General features: G+C 38.5%; 1 protein-coding gene across 12 annotated transcripts in view; it reads left to right on the forward strand.

The window, feature by feature from the left end:
• DAB1 (DAB adaptor protein 1) overlaps positions 1 to 12728 on the forward strand; it is a 436704-nt gene that overhangs the window by 295766 nt on the left and 128210 nt on the right. For 2 of the 12 annotated variants that reach the window (XM_071810183.1, XM_071810185.1), the window contains one exon: positions 6256 to 6369. The exons of the other annotated variants lie outside the window; for them this stretch is intronic. The gene's annotated coding sequence lies outside the window, so the exon portion shown is untranslated. The remainder of the gene's footprint in view (positions 1 to 6255; positions 6370 to 12728) is intronic. 12 annotated transcript variants of the gene reach the window in all.

The following is a 12728-nucleotide window of genomic DNA, read 5'->3' on the forward strand; positions in this document are numbered from 1 at the left end:
GCTTGGAAAATTAATCCAGCTTGATGAACTCTTACATTTGGGGAGTGATGAGGAGCCTCTGAAGAAGGAGGAACGTTGTATGTGTGGTCACAGCACTTGGGCAGATTCAGATGCCTTGCCTTTTATATGTGTTTCCCACTTCTCATTCTGCCGAACTACACTGTGGTGATTAAAATGTGACTTTAATTAGAGTTTTCATAGCAATTGGTATGTCATTAGCAAGAATATAGTAAATGTATCTTTTGCCATGTAATGCTGATATTGACTGCTGACTTCAGTTTTCAGGAGCGTATAAAAGTCCTTCCAATTCTGTCTTTCATATTCAGCAAAATCGTGGTGTTTTTAATTCCTATACATGTATGTATGAAGCATTTTGCTTAGGTAAATGAGTTTGGGTTGTGGTATTGGAGTTTAGGGGGAGGAAGATACATGAACAAAATAATATTGCTGTCCTTGGGCCTTCACTAGAGAATTCAAGACATGCAAGTACTAAGTCAGTGAGTGGAAATGTCATTCTTCAAAAACATGAAATGCAAGCACTATGATAGAAGTGTTGTTCACTTTAAGGTATCTGAGTTACAAAGAAAGCTTGTAGTTAATGGAATTATATCTATGAGCCTTTTCATATACTCAGGTTGTTCTTTATCTCCTACAGAGCACTGCAGAATTTGTTTCCCTGGAGGTGTCTGAAGTAAGGCTAGGAAAATTCTGTCTGATCTTTAATAATCCCTCACACACATGGTAATACTCCAGAATTGAACTATCATTGTATAATTTACACTTAAGTCCATTCATCTCTATGCTCCCACCCTCAAAAAAGTCCTCTAGTGTTATAGGGAGCCAGTGATTATGTACTTGAAACACCTTGGCCTTGTTGCTAGTTTAGACTCACCTGCTTAGACTGATTTATTGTGTGGGTTTTTTTCTTCAGAGAGTAAGACTGAAAAAGAAATTCTCCCATTATAGTTAATAGATTCAGGAAGTAATTTGCAGATCGGGAAACAATGGATCTTATATAATAAAAACACTGTCTAGGTAATTCATAAGGAAGATAAACTTGTATTGTTAAGCTTGCACATTTTACTCTTATTTGTAGGCCATATATTGGTCTCCTGTGCTTTCCACCATTAAGCAGTAATGTTACTGCATTAGTAAAAAAGCACTGCTGCTTCGACTGGCTTTCAAAAACACACGGAAAATCAAATAATGTATTTTACTGAATTATGAAGAACTGTGTTATTTGTTTGTAACTGCTTAGTTATTGCTCTCAGTGCTCCATGTTGCAATTTAATCGCTGCTCTGCATCTCTTGAGCCCACGCGGCAGCACAGGACACGGCACAATGACTGGCAGTTAAGGGTTTACGTCAGTCAAGATACTGATTTATTTCTTTGAGGAGTGTAAAGGAAATGAGAATGGCTGTTCTTTGTAACTGATGCACTGAATAGTCATCAGTTAAACTGCGGAGGTCACGCATATGACTTGAGAAAGGAAAAAAACCCACTGGAGTGTGTCTTGTCATCCACGGTGTCTTTGTGAAGCTGGTGATGTTCAGCATGTCCTGCAAAAGGTGCACTAAGGACGAGTCTGGAATCCTTTCACTTACAGGGTTTGCATCACAGAAGTAGTTATATGAAGAATTACAACACAGAAACAGAGAAGTTCATGTCGTCTATCCAGTTAGTTTATAGAGCTGCAAGGTTTTAAACTGAATTCAGGATCATTTATGTGTTGGTATTGTAGAATGTTTTAACTAGAACACCGCTCGGCTAACAAATAAATCCTGTCTGTTTGGAAAGGGGCAGGTGGTATGAGTATCTGTGAAAATGCATCCTTTTTGTAGTGCGAATTAGAACTCACCTAGAGCAAAAATAAGAGTAAAAACATTGGTGAAATTTTATCTCTCTACTTCAAAAATATTCATAGGTAAGCCTGAGATAGGAACAGATAGATTAAAGTTTTCATTGCCCACTTTGATGCAGTAGAAATCACTTAATTTTACTTTTCTCTCCCCTTCCCAGCTGAAGTTAGTCAATTTAGTAATAATAATTATTATTTTTTTTTTCTTATCCGAAGTGCTGTTTTAAATCTGAAAAAAAATCCTTTTTAGATAGTCAAACCAATAAATATTTCAATAACAAACCTGACAGCATTAGATTATATTTGTAAGATACAGGAAATTCAACCAAAGTTTTTTGCTAATGGTCTATCATCATTTCTTTTGCCCAATTCTATATTCCATCTGAACTCATACAGATATAATATCCAGAGGAAGCAAGCAGATAGTTGTTAATGAAATTAGGTCTTTCTAAGGCTTTAAAACCTCCAGAGCCCACTGAAAATCTGTGCTCAACAATCATTTCTATACAGCAAGAAAGAAACCTTACCTATCAAGAGAGATTACTTTAGCGGACTATTCCCTAGAAGGCCAACTATTGCCTAGCCTACATTTCATGCTCTTTTTCAAACCTAAATCCTGAGGTTTTCAAACAGTTTCATAAACCGTGTGAACTAAAGTTTTATGAAAACGTGGCTACATATAAAAAACCAGAACTACTTTGAGAGGAGCTTTCAGTGCTGACGGTAGAGAAACTTTTCTCTGTCTCATGGAAAGCTGCATGGCCGAAACCGCGAATCCAGAGAGAAAAGGTGATTTGCGTCATGGCCAGAGGAGAAATGTCCAGGGTTGCTGCTGTGTGCGCTGTGGGGAAAGGAAGGCGTTTGCAGAATGAAATGGTAAAACCAGCCCTTGCTATTGCAGTGATGAGGGGGAAGCTCCACTTTTGTGCATGTTACAAGTGCTGCATCCAAATGAATTGGTATTTATTTTGATGACACGCATTAAGATAGGGTTTGGTTTTGCTTTTGTTTTTTTTTTTTTTAGCCTATTTTGTCTCTTTGTCAGGGAACATGCAAGATACGGTGATAGATGTGTGATCATGATAGTTTTGGAAGATGAAGGAGAAGAGAAACTGTGCTGTGGGCAAGAAACGGAGCTACTTCAGCATTTCTTTTCCCTTTTGCCTTTTTTTTCTGAGCTAACAGTCCGTTCAGTCTGAATACAGATCTGTTCTTAATGTGCTGAATCGCATTATTTAGCTCACCACTGCAAGCCAAATTGTTATCCCTAGAGATGAAATTGCTAACTTGATTTAACAGAGCTTTGTTAATGTAGAATTTCATTTATATCTTCTCTCATCCATTGTAGGTTCTTTGTGTTTACTAAGTATGATTTTGACAAAAAGACACAAATATAGAGTAATAGCAGCTATTTAGCTTGCTCCACAATGCCTGGGAGAAAGCTGTGGAGGAGACTCTTGTCTTGTAAAGCACAGTTAGAACTTGCTATTAAGTCCCGTAGTGCCTGTGTCCGCACCACATCGATCCTTTAGAACCGAGACGCTGAAAAAGCAAATCTCTATTATGCTCCGCAGTTGTGAGTAATTGCTGAGAGATGTGGAAAAGAATACCTGAGTGTTTTATTCATAATCTACTTAGCGGCTGCATTCCTTACTCCTGCATGTTTTGAATACCATTTGCCGAGATGACCCGTTGAATACACAACCAACCGCTGGCGGTTAAAAATGCCGTGAGGTGTGCTTGCTGGGAGAGAGAGCCAAATAGTCCCCTGGAAGATTATGAGTAAGGATTACATTAAAAAGAGTATTTACAAATCTGGAATGTGCTTTCCCTACAGTATCTATTTCCATCTTCTGTGAAATGGCTTTCAATTTTTAGGTTATTTCACATTTTGTTATAATCTCTCAGATGGAGAATAGATTTCAGACTGTAAAGTATGAAAACAGGTTGCAGTAGTTCTTGATGATGTCTGGAATACTTGCAAGATTTTAGCAGCCGATATGATGCGGAGAAGTGCATAAACCAAATAATAGCGTTTATTATCTGTATTGCCACCCCATTCCCTAGGACTGTGGAGGTGGATTGGGACCCTCTGTCGTTTCAGCTTCCCCCAGTGGTGCAAGGTGCTGGAAAAATAACGGAGAAAACCCAAAACCTCTTTCTCCGAATGCTTGATAGGAGAGAGAGTAGCAGTTTGCTACTGAGAATGATGGGACTCCAGTTACCAGCATCAGTGGTGTCAGTACTTGGATACCAACATCTTCTGTCCCTTTCTTTTTTTATTAAATCACACAATAAAAGATGTATTTGAGGTGAAATTTTAACAACAAAGAATTGGTTTTGGGGAGCTGTGTGGCACTGCTGTAGGAGGGCAGCCAGGATCAACGCCCCATGAAGGTACTTGTTCAGCAGGAGTGTGTCATGATGTAGATAGAAAGCGTCAGAAATGGGATGAGTACCAGTTATATAGTGGTTTAAGAATATTGCATGAGATAAAAAAGTGGTAATTCTGTTATTCATTGTCCACATCAATGGCAGAAATGGGTTCTGTATTACCTGTAAAATGTTGAGCATTTGAAGCTTTCTGCTTGCTAAGAATTTTCTAGTTTGTATTTGTTTTCCCATAAACATCTATTATTTCCTAAATTATTCTGTCTCCTCAGAGCAATCTTAGCTAAACGTGAGGATGGATTTGCACCATTAGCAGTGTATTGTCTTGAAGCTGAGATTTGCCTTAAGGAAAATGATTGCTGTGATTTAAGGACTAAAGGTGGTCTTGCACATATTGCTGTGTTTGTCCACAATTTAGGTATTTCTTTCCTGTTAGTTTCAAATTATTTCTTTCTAGTCAGGAGTTAAATGGTCCTGTGTAGTGTTTACATTTATGCAAATGATCGTCCTGTCACTGGGGTTGCAACATTAAAAAAAAAGTGCCAGATATCTTACGTGCCTTTGAGTATTAAAGTGATTGCAATTACCTACATAAAAGGAGTTGCTTTATTAATTAATTAACTTGGAGAAAAAAGACTGGTGACCCTCTGAAGGAATATCAATAACTGAAACATTAATTATGCAAATATTAACTGTCTTTACTGTTCATTATTCATAGTTTAACATGAAAATTGCCTTTTAAAATAATGCTTCATTCATATATTTCAATAAGTGTCTAATCTGCCTGGGCTGTCACTTGGATCTAGATTTTGAGACAAAGGCTCTGCAGTGACATTGATACAGAGATACAGACTCCTCGCTCCTGGTGACGCTTTGGTCAAGTCATTGGTACCCAGGACTGGATCGCTGGGCTGGGATTTTTTGGAAGACTTGCTCTCTGAGGCAGCAGTCTCCTTTGTGGATGAGTTCTTGCAGTATTTATATTCAGAGAGACAGAGTTACTACACTTCATAGGTGAAGAAGTGGGGGGAAGGGGGAAGAAGCAGCAAACATTTGAAGAGTCGTTGTGACTTCCTCTTGGTTTCCAAAGCAAGGTTGTAGCAGAGCTATGGAACCAGCCCAGCTCCGAGTCCTGTGTGAGGCTGGTCAGTTGCGGGATTGACTTTTCTTTGGTTCGTCAGGAGATGTAGCACCAAGGCAAACAAATATCATAAGAAAAACAAAGTTAGACCATGTGTTTGACTACTCTGAACTTAAAAATCAGTCAACTTGCTGGTCCTTTTTACATTTTGAAAATGTAACTATTATATATGCTGCATGTCACGTGCTGCAGGTGATTTCGTGCGGATTTTGAGAATACTTTCCGTGTGAAGAGCTCTTCCTTTTTAGTCTCTGAAGTTTCATAGAGTGCGTTAGCAAATTCTGATGGATTCCTGGTGGGTTTTATTCCTTTTTGTATCTCGAAAAACAACAGTTGAAGGTTTCTGGGGCTGCTTCTTGCTCAGGTGTCTAGAGTATACCTACGAGCAGAGAGAGAGAGGTGGAGCTGTGTTTTCATCAGCTGAAAGGCTGTGCTGCAAATAATCTTGTTTCAGTTTTGAGCATGCAGAAAAAAAAGTTGTAGCTATACAGTCCCAGAAAATCTTTTACGCTCCACTCCATGAAGATTCAAACATAGCTGCTTATAAATGCAAGACATTAAGATTTCTTTTTTTTACTGCACTGGAACTTGCTCTGCCAGTAGCAGGAAGGGCTGATGAAGAAATATGTCCCCCCCATTCCCTTGCAGTGTGATGAATTGTGGAAGTCCCGATTGAAAATTCTAATCACAACCTTGCAGTCCTTCAGATCACAACCCTTGACAGTTGATTCACTCCTTTTCATGCCTGCTGCCTCTGACTGCTCCTGGCGCCTCTTATGCATGAGTCTATCATTAGCACACAAAGCATGATGGATTGGTTGGGGTACCTCTATCCTTAGAACCTGGGGAATGCTTCTTTTTCAGAATCAAAGAACCTGTGTGTGACATCGTCATGAATGAGAGAAGAAAGTAATACAGTATTGGATGTGCCTGTTTGCTGCCACTGTTTTAGAGAGAAAATGATGCATTATGGGGAATGTAAGTATATGGCGTGTTTGTTTGGTTTTTTTGAACTCTCACTAGTGAACGATGCAAAAAATCATGGCTCATAATGCATAAGCTGAGTCAGGAAGTGCATGTAAGTTGTAATACTTTTTGGAAATTTGAACTGTAAACACTTTCAAAATTCTACTTAAAGATCAGCCTGTTTATGAAATCTCTTAACTTCCAGTGTGATCTGATGACCAAAACCAATAATTGGTTGTGGTAGACTGTGGACTTGATTCACTTCTGTGGATTTATTTTCTACAAACCTTTTGGACAGGAAACTTTTGCAAATGTTTGCATCTGCAAATGCAGATGTTAAACTTGCAAATGGTTTTATTTATCTGTGTGACTTGGCATTTAATGTTTCAGTGAACAAGACAGTTAAGCTTTGCCTCCAGTGAAAGATTGATAGGAACAATTTTCAAATGTGGTATCAAAACAAAGTGAAAATATGTCAAGTACAGAGCTCTGATGTGTCATGTGGTCTTATAATAAATGAAATAGCACTACAAACCTGACAGATTTGCAAGAAAATGTTTTTAAATTTATGATGATTAATTTTCAAGATGAACTGCAATAAAAAAACCTGTTAGTAGATACTTAAAGAAGGTAAGGGGAGGCAGCTTTCTGAAATGAAAACAAGTGGGTAATGATCAAGCTGCCTTCACTTTGATATCATGCTCTCTAAAATTTGCGTGGTGAGTAAATTGATATTCTGGGTGCTGCAGCTGGCAATAACAGCTACTCATGCAAGTGTAACATCTCATGGAAATTCCACTTCTTGTGTTTGTACTGTTGCTTTGTACCAGTTGTCTCAGAAATAGGAGTAACACAAAGCACAGCTGAAGATTTCCTACCAGGACTAGTGATTCTCTCCAAACCATCAAAATTAAACAGCACTGAACCCAGTGAGAAAAGAATAGTTCCTTGAAAGAAAATGAAAATTTTCTGAAACTCAACATATTTATTTGTCTTGAGCATTTGCCCCTTGAAGATTGACTTAGTTTTGCATTGAGACAGTTAAATACAAATAATATTGTTTGGTAAGATATAAACCGATTTATTTAAACATCGTTAGGTAGTATTGGGCTAAAAATGTGCCTTGATACCATTTATACTTAGCAAGAAGTCAGCCATACATGCCAACTGCTTAGGTTTTATTTGTATTGATTGAGGTTTATTTTTACTGGTAGGGTTCCTTGCTTCTCTTCTTTCCGCTTCATTGTATTTGCACAGATGCCTTGGCAATCGACAGGTGCAGAATAGCTTTATGCACCCATTAGTACAATGTAGTTGCTGGCAAACGTGATTTAATGGAGTGAATGAAGGAACAATACACTGGGACAGATCCTGGATCCAGTGTAAATTGGCGTAGCTCCCTTGCACCAGTGTAGCTGTTTTGAAGTTGTTTGTTCCACGCTGTGGCAGATCAGAAGCAACATTAAACTGAGTGACGATTTGCATGTTAACTCTTTTCTTTGGTAGCATTTAGTTTAACGAGCCCTTGCTTTTTTAATTACAAATTGCCAGTTGAAGACTGTCTTGTGTAGGTATAGGCTTTTGTATATATACACACAGGAAAAAAAAAAAAGGTAATATATTGAAGTGCATATATATATTAAAAATATATTGAAGTATGTGTAATATATTGAAGCAGTGATACGATTTTGCTTTTTATTTGAGCATGCATTTAGCAGCTTTTCCCCCTGTAACACCTTGCTGCTGTATCTCAAGTCTCTTCTGTAGTATCAGTTCCTGCCAAATGCAGAAAGGCGAAATCGTGTCACTCCCTAGCAGTTTGCCTTAATTCTCCTTTATTTCAAGGAACTGTGTTGCTGTGAAAACTGACATCACTTTTGCTCATGTCAATTTGTCTGCACTTTTAGTCAAATCTATAAAGTGTGTGTGCATATGCACTGATCTGATGTTTCAGGTTTCTTATTTTAAAACTAGGCATCTAAGTAAATGAAACTACTATTAGTGCCTCATGCTTTGGTGGGACCTGATTGTGCTTAATGTTTCTTTATATTTGGTATGTTTTTAACAACTGAGACTACATTTCCATGAGCGGCTCCTTGCTTTCAAAAGCTTTACTTGTCTCCTACATGTGCCACGCTGTTGTTTGTTGGGTCTCTCTTGTTTAGCATCTGAGAAGCTGTTTCTGTTAAAAGATATGAGAAACTTTGTGAAAGGGCGTGTTTGGAAGGAAATGAGATGTTTTGTGACTGAAGTGTGAGAAAGGAGTGGACTCTTATGATGTGTTTGGACAGAGATGTATCTTAGACTTAGTGAGGCCAAAAGTGGGTTTTCAAGTTGGACATGGGGAAAAAAAAAAAGCTTCAGAAAGGGTATGAGCTGAACTTTTTTCAGAACAGGAGTTCAACAGGAGGAAAATCAGAAGTATCAATGTTGTGCTATTGCGAAACAGCCCAAATTCATTTTAAAGGAGATGTTATAGTTATCATCAACACTAAAAAATTTTACCTAGGAATGTTTTATGTTGATAGAGAATAATTGTCTGCCAGCAGTTAATTTCAGGCACCCCAAGGACACTCCTCATGTCTCCCCTTCCTCATCTTCAGCATTGTGTTAAATAAGCACACTTGGTGGTCCGAGAACATATCCAAATTACTCTTTGTTACCATGTGGAGCTGCAGTTCTGGCCTTTGTAGCAGTACCAAAGTTGACTTAAATCCAGGCAGCAGCAGAACAGCCCATGTGCTGGGGGTGACCGCTCAGGTTCCAGGGAGGCTGCTCCAGCCCTGGCAGCACTGACCCTTCACAGCCTGGGCCAGCTCAGGTCTGACATGGTTACATTCAAACAAGCTGCTGTGTCAAGCTCTGGAGCCTTCAGCACAGGACAGACATGGACCTGTTGGAGAGGGGCCAGAAGAGCCCCAGAAATGATCGGGGCTGGAACAGCTCTGCTGGGAGGACAGGCTGAGGCAGCTTGTTGTGACTTTTCAAAAGGGCATGTAAAAAAGGTGGAGACAGACTTTTTAAAAGGGTGTGTTATGACAGGACAAGGGGTGACGGTTTTAAACTAAAAGAGGGGAGATTCAGGCAGGACATGAGGAAGAAATCTTTTACACTGAGGGTGGTGAGAGCCTGTCCCAGGTTGGCCAGAGAGGTGGTGGATGAACCATCCCTGGAGACATCCCAGGCCAGGCTGGATGGGCCGAGCTGGTGAAGATGTCCCTGCTCGTGGCAGGGGTGGCACTGGGGGAGCTGTGAAAGTCCCTTCCAACCCAAACTGTTCTATGGTTCCCGTTAGCAGGGTTTATGTGTAGTTTATTCTTACCACAACTGGAGTTTTTAAATGCAAGCTTATCAGATTTTAGTGTCACTGAAGCTGAGCTAGTTCATGGATCTCCAGTGTGTGAAGGTTGTCCTCCTGTCTCTGACTCCCTGCTGACAGACAGTGATGGCTTTGTGTTGGGTCTCATGTACTTGTCTGGAGTTTTGCATAACACTGGAATTGGCTTGAAGAAAGAGTTGCAAGATTTTTCTTAAAATGTCCTGTAAATGTGGTTCAGTAAATAGACAATGTGGTTTCTGTTTTCAAATCTCAACAGATTTCCAGATGTCTTTGCTTGCAGATCTACTGTGAAAGAGGCTTTTTATTTACAAAATAAGGTGATTTTTATGATCACTGTAATGCAAGTATGTAACTTCTTAGCACAAAATAGAAAGTATTTGTAAAACCACACTGATATTTGAGACTAGTATTCTGAATCCTATCAAGACATGTCTAAGTTACAGCCACCTCAGTGACTTAACATTTCAAAATGTACAGATAGGCCTTTGACTTTATAGGTCTTCAGAGGTGACCTGCATATCCTGGGCTATATCAAATCTGGAATCTGAACTACGGACCTGGAATCCATCTGTACATGCCATTTTATTTTATTTTTTAATTTCACTGTAACTACTTTTTATACCTTAAGATAGTTCCCACTGGTGCCGTGAGTTATGACTATTGATGCAGTTATTAGTTTAGATTAGAATTATTAGAATATTAGAAATAATTTAAGAGTGGTTATGAGTTTTGGACCTTATGTAAAAACTTCTGAAGGTAACAGAAAATCTCCCATTGAAGTTAGCTGACTTTGATTCCACATTGTAAGAATGGGGATTTAGGATTTGTCTAATATTCTGATACATACTTTGAGATGAGCTAAATTCTTAGTGGAGATTTTAGTTTGCTTCTTAAATCAGAGAAATATTTTTCTCCTGAGGACGGAGTGTAGAGTATTTAATCACATTTGCTGTGTGTTGAACTTTCCTATTTGTCAGTGGAGCGGTTCAAACGTACTCTCTGTACTTGCTTAGAGGGAAATTAATGTGCTTGGAAGTTTTGTGAAGAGACTTTTTCAGTTGACTGTGTAAACTTGGTGTACGTGCCTAGTGGTAATTGCCAGGAAAATGAGAAGCTAAATTTCCATCCTTCTCTGCCATTGTTTGATGGGAGTTAACGAATCATTTTTGCAATAGGTAATTCAATATTCTAGCTTCCTTTCAGCTTTTATCTTGGCAAATAAAGGCAAACTAATCGAAAGAAACATTGTCAGCGTACATGTGAAGTCAAGATTTGTACTTGCCCAAGGAAAACGTGGGTTTCTATAGAGACCAATTTACAGTCCAGTATCAGAGTTTATTAACTATTAAAAATGTGATCTGTAACAAAAATAAGGAAAACTTATTGCTGTGTTCGTCTTTTAAGTAATCGTTAGTGTGGCTTGTCTTAAATGGTCTAAACTTCCATTTTAACATGTAGTGACAAAGTGGAAAAGCTGTACAAACATAAGGTACTTTAATTAATGGGGACAGTATTAAGCTTTGCAAGTCCTCTGGAGCTTTTGTCTCTGTTGGAGCGTTCTCTGTGCTGAGGATCTCCCTGAATAGTTAAAGCAAATGAACTAAAATAGCCTTTGGGCTATTTTGTTGCACTGCGTTGTTGGGGAAAAAAAAAATTAATCCTGTGCCATTTTACATTTGCTGTCTGTGAATCAAACTGTGAAAGCTAATTTAAAAACTTTCACACTTGGCTTGAATGAGGACTGCCAGTGTTCGGAGAATGTTAAATTGAACGCAATTAGCTCGAAGTGGGCTAGCGTAGATCTACCCATCAGCCTCAAAGTGCCCAGGCTTAATGGCTGCTCTGATAAACTAACACTGAGGTTATAGAAAAGAATTTAAAGACACTGAGTTGCTACTAAAAAACTCACCCTGTATAGAATAGATCTTTGAAACCAGAATAGTTTGTACACTGAGGGGTGGGGAGCTCTGTGGAAAGTTATATACAGCACAGTGCTGCATCCGTGAAATGATACAACTGATGAACCTGCTCAGAAATTTGAAAGGCGTAAATAATGTAAGTATAATACATTGTAATAGCAATAAATAACTACTTATATTCTCTGAAGTAGTTGGGTGTCATATATATTTAAAGAAGAGGCAGCTGATACAGATGTGGTGGAATTAAGTCCTGGCATGTTTTGGGGAATGATGACTTTGCCAATGCTAGTGTTTCATTTTGGAGAAGTCATGTGGTTTTTAATTTCATAATTGTATCTGTTTATCAAGTGCTTCATCAACATATAATGGGGACATAAGGTCTAAAGTTAATTGAGAAAGTGAAATTCCATGCTTGGTGTGGGAGTTCAGAGCAGCTTTGGAGCTGGGGATGGACTGAAAAAGCAGATGATGAGCAGCTGAAGTTGTGAGAAGAGTTACCTGCACTGACATGAGCTGCTACTCTAACTGTAATGCCTCTTCTGCAAGGTGGGATGTTTGTGAATCACAGTGGACTGTGGCTTTTTGGATACCATTTTTCCGTGACAACATGTCAGAACATGTGTTTGGAGCTCATTCAAAACCTACCTAGTGGAAAGAGACCCTGATGGTAAATTGAAAAGAAGTGAGTCTGTAAATTAGCATTTTACATCTCATCCATTCTTATGTGAGCAACATCAATTGTGCAGAGAACAGCAACATTTTTACTTAATGAACCCAGCCCTAAGCACTGTTCACATTTAACATATTTACAGGGGGTAGCATCCAGTCAAAAATTTCCATTAATTCTTTTTACATTAATATTATGTGCATGAGTGCATACATCTATGTGTGGATTTGTATATATGTGTATGCTATTAGTGTATGCAGTGTTAAAGCATATATAGTAATTTAAACAGAATGACTGAAGTTTCATTATGCATGTAAATATATTCAACAGAAGACTTAAAATAACTTCTTAATGGAAAAAAAGGAAAAATTATGCTATTTGACATGAGGAATCTGTTTTGAACTATAGTATATGCACAGTCTGTTTTCTGCATTTCTTTTCTTGA

The sequence above is a fragment of the Patagioenas fasciata genome, chromosome 6 (assembly GCF_037038585.1).
Source record: "Patagioenas fasciata isolate bPatFas1 chromosome 6, bPatFas1.hap1, whole genome shotgun sequence".
Lineage (NCBI taxonomy): Eukaryota > Metazoa > Chordata > Aves > Columbiformes > Columbidae > Patagioenas > Patagioenas fasciata.